This window comes from Apus apus, chromosome 13 (genome assembly GCF_020740795.1).
Source record: "Apus apus isolate bApuApu2 chromosome 13, bApuApu2.pri.cur, whole genome shotgun sequence".
NCBI classification, from domain to species: Eukaryota; Metazoa; Chordata; class Aves; order Apodiformes; family Apodidae; genus Apus; species Apus apus.
Window position 1 is genome coordinate 2,886,397 of NC_067294.1, and position 8,937 is coordinate 2,895,333.

The window sequence follows — 8,937 nt, forward strand, 5'->3', positions numbered from 1 at the left end:
TTGCTCACCTGCCCTTTCTTACCCCCCCCCCCAGCCAAGCAATTCAGCCAGCAGCTGCAAAGGACTTTTTGTCCCTTTAAAATAAATAAATAAATAAATAATCCTTTCCTTCTCCCTCCAGCTCCACGCACCAAAGTTCTGGAGGTTATTGCACAACTCCCCGAGCTCCTAAGAAAACATCAACGTGGAGAGGTTGGAGCTTTTGAAGCCTGCTGCCACCTATGGATGGAAAGCCGAGAGAGCAGGAAAGCACCGAGGGCTGGAAGCAGGGCTTGAGCTCTGAATAAAGACCCCCCGGTGGTGGGAGATGCCAGCAGCCCTGGGCAGGACCTGAGCTTCCATCAGCCTCGACAAGGTGCAGGACACAGAGGGCTGAGGGGGGCATGGGGAAAGTGGCCACCCATGGTGTGAATACAAGCAGTACAAGAAAGGAAATAAGCCCATTTTCTTTTTTCAGCTTGCTGAATTAATCTGCTTACAGTGTTTGTGTTGACAGACTGAGGCTTGCCCTCCCCTTCACCTAGTTGTTCTGATGTAATAAAGTCCTAAAAGAAGCCTGTACATTCCGACTGCTAAGGTGCTCATTTCTTCAATAAACCTCTACAGAAAACCCACAGTGGACGTTTGTGGGGGCACAGAAACGACAGGGCTGCACATTCCACCCTTCCTGGGGGAACAGGGTTATTTGCATTAAAGGGGAGATGGTATTTGTACAGCATCATACCTAGCAGAGCTTCTAGTTCATGGAAGAGGCCGTTTGGTCCATGGCAGGGGACAATTCCCATCCCAAGAGCATCTGTCCTGGGAGCTGGACCTCCCCAGGAGCCCTGCTGTCCTCACTCACTGGGACCAGCCTTCACCTTACACTGGAAAAGAGGAGAGGACAGGGAGGCTGATGCAGACAAATAACTGTAATCCAAAGTTGTACCATATATATATATATATATACACATATATATACACATCTTTGTTATATGCATAATATTTAATGTTCATACTAAGAGTAGTCATCTGTTTTTTTTCTCTGGTTATCTGCACATGCTTCAAAAGGGGAATGCTGGCTGAGAGCAGGTCAGTCTAATCCACTGGTCTCAGGCATCCTCCACAACCACTGCATTACTCTTTAGAGAAAAGATTACATTCTTTCAACACAGGGTTAAAGACATCTTATTGTTTTATTCCTTTTTGTAATTTCATAAGCTTCAGCTCCTTGAAAAACCTGTTTTTCTTTTACCCTGAGTCATCTGCCATGAGGAAACTATTGTTCTAAACTGTGACTCATCAGTTTGCATCATCACTTTCCAGACCCCTCAGGGGCACTCAGGCTTCGAAGCAGGCAACTGCAGCCAGCTTTTATTTACCAATAAATAGGCACTTCATTGCTGCACTAACTCATGGCTATTTAAGCCTCCTTTCTTCCCAACCCTGAGCTCTGAGTGGTTGTTCTGTCTGCTTTTACAATCATCTTTTATGAAGAGCTTTCGCACGCACCACGTCTCACTGACAGTCTGTCTGCTGTTTAAATACAAATAGAAAAACTTGTAAGGAGACTCAAGTATCTAAATGCCAGGGCTGAAATACCTGGTGATACCAAGTTTCCAGAACCAGCCCTGCCATGAGGTAGGAAATGCAATTGCTTGATACTGAGACATCTTGTGCACCAGAAAAGGGGCAAGGAGGCCACCCTGCACATCATCCACTTCACTGCAGCACTTCCACGGGTTGTAACTGCAATCTCATCATTTTCTGAAATCCAAATCAAAGTGTTTTATCCCTTGGAAGTTGCTCAGGCTGAAATTCCTTGTGGAGGTAGACTGCCCTTTGCCACCCAGAGCTCCAGCAGCCCTGCCCAGAAAACCCAGCATCACCACGCGAGGGACAAGAGGGTTTTGCACGAGCAAAACTGAGCTTTTTCAGCTTAAAAGTGCAAAATGAAAGGCTTTCCTAAGCACCTGGGACCTCTGCGTTTTTCCTCGTGTACTACTGCTACAGAAAGGCATCAATAAAACAAAAGAAACTCAGGAATGCCCTTGCAATATTAAAAAGTGGGATGCGTTATTTCTTCTAAATCCCACAGCTGTCAAGGCTGGATGATACTCATCACCTCATCCATAATACATGGTGCAGCACTTCCCTGTGGGACATAAATCAGGGCTGGAATCTTGCAGGGGCTGGGGAGAGCCTGCTGCAGGCTGGGGCAGCGTGTGGCTCCAGCAAACTCTCACCATGGCTCAGGTCTGCTCAGGCTCTTCCTGTGTTAAGGCTGGAGTTCACTTGCCTGTTCTGTGGAATGAGAAATTTGCTCCAGGGTTTTGCTGTCCCTCCTTGCATGACTTTTTCACCTAGTTGCCAGGACAGGTTCTGGTTTTTCTACCCCCTGAATGCAGGGACAGGCTGCTGCTTGTCCCAACGAGCTCCTGCCTGGTGCCACCCCACACAGAACCCACTCCCTGCCCCATCACTCCCTCCAGCAACAAGCTCCGGATCCCAGGGAGCCTCTGCCAGCTGCTCCAGATCCCAACAGCAGCAAGCTACACCAAATACAGGTGCTGGACATGAAGACATCACCCCAGGGCAGATTGCTGGGCACCCTGGAGTACTGGGGAGGGAATTAAGCCTCTGGGGTGGGGAACATCACTGACCTGTGTGTCCGGGGTGCAGGCTCAGCGCTGGAGCTGATGTGGAGGTGCCAGGGATGGTGACAGCAAGTGCAGGTGGTGACACATCTCCTGGAGAAGAGCAGCAGCAGGGGAGGGCAGGGCTGAGGCAGAACCCAGCAGAACTGGGGACAGGACCAGCTCCCTCCCCACCAAAGCCTTGTACCCTGCGGGTCACTGTCGGTACCACCTCATGAGTGAGAAGCAAAGGATACCTGACCTGTTTCTCCCACACCTTTATTTCCCTCTCTCACAATCTTGAGACACTTTTTTTTTTTTTTTTTTTAATATCTTGCAGAAAGGATCCAAGCCTCAGCTTCACATCTGTTTTAAGAATTTATTTCACATCTGGACTGTCCAAAAGAAAACGTGGCAGTTTTTGCTTATTTTCTTTTCTAGATGCTCTCTTTGTGAACTGCTCTTAAGTCTGCAAGGTGTATAAGATGTTACTACAGAAACTCACAGCACTTTCCCTCTTACCTGGTAACACATCAAGTGGTTTCTTGCCTTACTGCTTGACCTACTTCCCTTTCAATAAACATCTTCCAGCAGCACCATGTTCTGCAATAAATTCAGCTTCACTTTGTCCTCCCACAGAAGTGCAAGCCCAGTGAAAGCTGACCAGGTCAGACGAGGACTTCACCAGCACCATGACCATGGTGTGCATTTCATAATTTCATGTTTATGGAGACATAAATAGACTCCATCCCACAGTCACATGCACGAGGATCTGTTACACATTCTGCACTGCAGTCAGACTTCCAGCAGCTCCATGAACTTCAGCTAACCACAGTGACTGTAACTTTTTTTGGTTTTCCTCATTTCTCCCAAAATAACAGCAGAAAATGACATGTGTAAATCTTTTTCTGATTCTCTCTCACCTTCTGCCTGACAACAGCTCTGAAAATATGAGCAGAACTTCTTCTTTGATGGAGGGCCCCCTTAAAAATTCATTCCCCAGGATTTTCAACATCGAACTGTTGAAGAAAAGCTCTCCCCAAAACAGCCTGGGGAAAAAACAACCTGAGAGGCAGCTCAAATTACAGATCAGGAAACAAAAGGATATTACAGAAGTGGTAATAGCAGACAGAAGGGCTAGACGAGGAGTAAAAGAAACCAAAGGACTATAAATAAAAAAGAAGTTCTCTTTCCAGACCAATTGTCAGGTACAAATGCCAAATTGATGTACCTTCTTCAGGGGACGTTGATGGGATCCCCTCAGTCCCTGCCACTGAGCAACGAGCAGGAGCAAGCAGAACAGACACATTTGCCCGAAGATGCTCTAGTAAACATCTCATTTTGGAGGAAAACCACCTCTTTACACTGATGCTAAAAGTGTCTCAGATGCCAGTAACAAAGCAAAACCTCCAAGAACAGGCAAACTGTATTATTAGCTCTGCCTCCTGTTCTGCCTCAGTGCTGTTTCTCCAGGCAGCACCCAGAACCCCAGCTGCTCTCCCTGCTGTAGCTGCACATCTGAGTCTCCCCCACAGTATCTCCTGTAATTATTTATTCACCAGGAAGCAAAAGCTTTTCATTTTCTCTACTGCAAACTCCTGATTTATTTTTTGTTGGCCTTTAAAACCTACTATGAGCACAGACCTTCACCAAACGTCCTCTGCAATTTCATGCTAATGCATCTCAGTAACAATATTTTGAACAGATTTATTTCAAACCTCGTGTGTATCTGTATACATATGTCTTCACATATTATAGATAAATTACATACATACCCACACACATAGAAGAGCTAAGTGGCACATACAGGAGTCTTCCTTTCACAGTTCCCCTTTACTTGAATCTAAACCAAAGCCCTGCTCTAACAAAGCAGGCAGAAGATGGCACTTGGGCACTGGCACTGGAACCAGTCATCTGGGCTGAACCCAGAATCCAGCTCCCAGTGCCAAGACCTCAGCTTTGTCCTTGGGGACCAGCTGACCCCAGGATCAGCCGTTTTCAGTGACTTAGCAAACCCCAGCTTTATGGTAGGACACTGGGCAGATTTCAGAACACCCTGACAAACGCTGGCACTGGCACAGCATGCCCAGACTGCCTGAACACAGCTCCTATCACTAGCTAATTTCTCTCCTCAGCTTTCACAACCACCAGTGTTTCCAAACACCAGCCCTGGAGTCAGCCCACCAACAAGCTGGGGCAGAGCAGCATTCATAGTCCTGCTCCTGATTCTCTCACTTACCTCACTGGCAAGAGGACATTCTTCATCCCAGTTGATTTTTTTCCTTCCTCCACAGCACAGGCAGGCACTTAGTCAAGTATTTCCTAGAGATGCTGGTGAGCTCCTCACAGCAGACCCTGAGGTGACCCCCTCTTCCAGCCCACTCACTGCCCCAGTTCCTGCCACCAGCAAAGCTTTTAGGTTGCAACAAATCCTTTAACAAAGATTTCAGCAAACTCTTAACTTAAACCAAATTCCAGCCTTGATCCTGAGAGTGACATTTTCACTGAAAGCAGCTCCCTTTGCTCAGAAACCCCCGGTGCCACAAAACCTGGACCACTTTCAGTCCAACAACTCAGACTGGTTTGGGTTGGAAGGGGCCCTAAAGATCCAGTTCCGATCCTCCTGCATGGGTAGAGGCACCTCCCACTGGACCAGATTGCTCCAAGCTCCATCCAGTCTCTCCTGGAACACTTCCAGGAATGTGGCATCCACAACTTCTCTGCACAACCTGTTCCAGAGTTCTCACCACCCTCATGCTACAGAATTTCTTCCCAATACCTAACTTAAAGCTTCCCTCCTCCACTTTGAAGCCATCCCTCCACAGAGTAAGATCAGGCTCCCCACGTTAGCTCAGGCTCTCCATCTGCCATGTGCCAGTCCCATCTCTCCCCAGACTGGCACCTTGTCACAATACATCCCTTGTCAACAGAGCTGCCACATCCACCCTGGGTTTGGGTACTTGGGGATCATTCAGTCACTCAGATCAGGTCTCCAAGAGCTCCTCTTTGCCCCAAGCTACTGCCAGGGCTTTGCTCTAGGGAGCTAATCAAACCACTCTGACAGTAAAGTACCACCTTTGTTGGAGCAAAATCTAACCAAACACTACAAACTCTTACTTACCTGTGCCAAAAGCAGGTATTTGGACCCAAATACTGGAAGTATGTCTTTAAATGTTCTCCTTTTACAAGGACAGTATTTATTTACATCACACTTTTAGGAAAGAAAACCAGAAATTGTAAGTAGATCCAAGATTTTCACCCACTCCAGACATTGCAAGTTTTTGTGCTGTTCTTCTAACTTCTCTACTAAACATTGTCACAGCTGCTGCAACACAGTGAATGGTACAGGCTTGGAGCAGTTTTGTGATGAATGTAGAGGAGGGGACCCAAAATGCCACTGATTTACACGTGGTCTGGGCAGTCCCATCAGCAGCCTGCATGTGATGAAGGCTCTGTCACCACTGCAGGACACAGACAAGCACTGCTCAGGTTAAAGGAGTTGTGGCTTCGTTCAGCATCACTGGTGGTTGTTGTGTTCCTCTTCTTAGCCAGGCAGTGACCAAACACCATCTGATCCCTCCAGACTTCACTTTCTTCAAGGGTTAAACAAGGACAACAAAAACCTTCTGCCTCACAAGGATGTTGAGGCAGCATCAGCAGACAGAAAGCTTTTTGAGATCCTGGAATGAAAAGCATCAAAGGCTCTAAAGTATTATTAGAAATTTCTTGCTCTGATGGGACACGTGCCATAAGAAAAACAAGAGGCAAGGCTTTCTGATCATTATTTTAACTTAACTACTCACCACCAAGCAAATTTCTAATTCTAGTTCAAAAGCAGTCAAGTAAGAAATAATTTGAAAAATGTAAACTACAGAGAACACATACTTAGGGTTGGAAAACAGTTCCCTGTCACTGTAGGTTAATTATCTTTCCCGTGGGCTGTGTCAGACAGGGCTGAGCAGACCCAGTTTGACCAGCACCAAAACTCAGTGGCAATTCCCCCTCAACACAGCAAAACCAGGGGGCTGGATTCTAAAAGAGCATCATTTGCATGCAAGATCAGATCCTTTTATCTCACTTTAAAATAGCAACAATAGACAGGTATGTCATTTTTTCCAGGCTTACAGAGTTTTCCAAGAGGAGGATTTGCTTCCACACACAAGAACAGAAATCCTACCAAAGAAGAGGCTGAATTATTATTAAACTCAGTGGAAAAAACCCAAACTCACAACTAATCCAGCACTCTTCTTTCTTCGTCTGACAATATGACAAGAAATACCTTTTCAAAACTCCTCTTCTTCAAATCCCAAGTCAGAATTTAATTTTCTGTTCCTGATAGTTACATTTCAAGCATGCAGTGGGGTAATGTAAGAACATGTTTAAGAACATCTTAATCTTTACCTTTTCTTCTGCCATTTATTCACATTTCAAAATGTTTGTCCCCCACTGTGATACTAGTCTCATTAAGCCAAGACTGACACTTGGCAATGCCTCTCAGCTACACAACAAAACTAAACCCCAAGTTTAATTAAATCCAAGCAAAATAAATCTTACTTGACCCACAGATACCAGTGTATGGAGCCACTGCAGTGAAACACAGGCCATTTTGTCTCAAGTAGTTATTAGCATCTTAGAAATCTGCCTTAATTTCTCTTAAAGAACTGCTGTGATATAAAACCAAAATGAGACACTTCATAAATAACATCTTTATTAATGAGTTTTCCTTTTCACATTCTTTAAAATGGTGCTGAATTGAAATCTGCATAGTCAAGAGTGCAAAAAATAAGTAAATTAATTGAAGTCAGGCCCAAATATGAATGAATGTTGCTTAAGTAAGACTGGTCACAATGATAGGAATAAGCAACCTCCAGAACTAAATGATCAGGGAGATGTGGACAGGGCAGGGATGAAAACCACCAGAAAAACTCTCATATTTGTCTAGTAAGGAAGTCTCACACAAAGACACACAACACCCATTCACATTCATGTGCACAACAGAATGCAAACTACAGGAGAAAAGACACTTCCTCTACTGGATGAAATGGAACAGAGCAAGAGTATTTGTGTCTTTAACTGAGTGTTGATCAACTGTTCCCACGAGAGGAACCATTACAATACCCAGGGGGATAAACACAAGGTCCAGGTCTCTTCATGCCCTTATCACAACCACATTTAAACTACAGTAGGAAACGTGTTATGGAAATACTCAGACTAAGGATTACCTTTAACACACACTGTTAGAGCAGTATCACCTCCTTTCTTTTTTAATTCTCCATACTCTCATCCCTTTCCTTACTGCTGTTTTTCACAGCAGGTTGGAAGAGCAACTGAAGAAGACTTCTGAGTGCCCAGGTAATGGCTCAGCCTGTGGAAGTGGTCTGCAGCAGGACACCTCCACCTCCAGCTTCATCTCCATGCACACTGGCAACACAGTCCCAAGTCTCCCACATCCTCACCACAGAGTGACTGCAAGGAGTACTTTTAGTATTTACACCATCCACTGATGTAGCTGTTGTTCTCTGCATTCTAACCATCAACAGAAAAATCTAGGGAAGGAAAAAAGAGGCACATCCCCTACGTAACAGCTGTAGGTGGTAAAGACTGACCCATTGTCCCTGTGCTGGTGAGAGCCCATTTCTTACCTCCAGTTTGGATTTATGCAGCAGAGATGCTGCTCTGCTGCTGAGCACTAGTTTAAATGCAGAAATCTCTTATGTTGGTCATTTGGAAAAGCTACCCAACATTATCACTCTGAACTTTACCAGGCACCAACTGGGCTTAACACTCTGCATATGATTGTGCAGAAATAAACTTCAGTTATAATTTACATTAATTAGGTTCTGAATTATTCATATGCACAATCTAGGACTGTAGGGAACTGATCATCAATATTCAATCATCCAGGTTCAGATCTGGGCAAGGAATGAGTCTCACTTATTTGCTCTGAGCTCTAAATTTGAGATTCAAGCCCAGCAGGTCAAAAGAGAAAGTTATTTATGAAATCAAACCAATCAGAAATGTATTTGCTGCCATGGATATTTGAAACATAAGGCCTGAAGTATTCTGGAGAAGACCTAGCAGTGAGTAAAAGGAATTCAGTTAAAAACACCTTCATGAGCAGTTCATGCTCTTACAAGGGGGAAACAAACTACACAGTGAAACTCAAACCCATCATGGTGAAATGGTGATTCCAGGGCTGAAACCCTACCTGCGTTTGACAGATGAGAGTGAAATGCCCAGCACATTAAAAACACTGACAGACCTGTGCTTCAACACCCCTTCTTCAGAGACAACCTGCTTCCTCCTTGGGGAACTAATGCAC

The 8,937-nt window shown here is 45.1% G+C and overlaps 1 long non-coding RNA gene across 1 annotated transcript; it reads right to left on the reverse strand.

Moving 5' to 3' along the window:
• Positions 1-738: 738 nt before the first annotated feature.
• On the reverse strand, positions 739-3,309 carry LOC127390020 (uncharacterized). The gene is made up of 3 exons (XR_007890792.1): positions 3,138-3,309; positions 2,643-2,729; positions 739-866 (listed from the first exon to the last, which is right to left on the reverse strand). It is a non-coding gene; the product is annotated as an uncharacterized LOC127390020 (long non-coding RNA).
• Between the last annotated feature and the right edge of the window lie 5,628 nt (positions 3,310-8,937).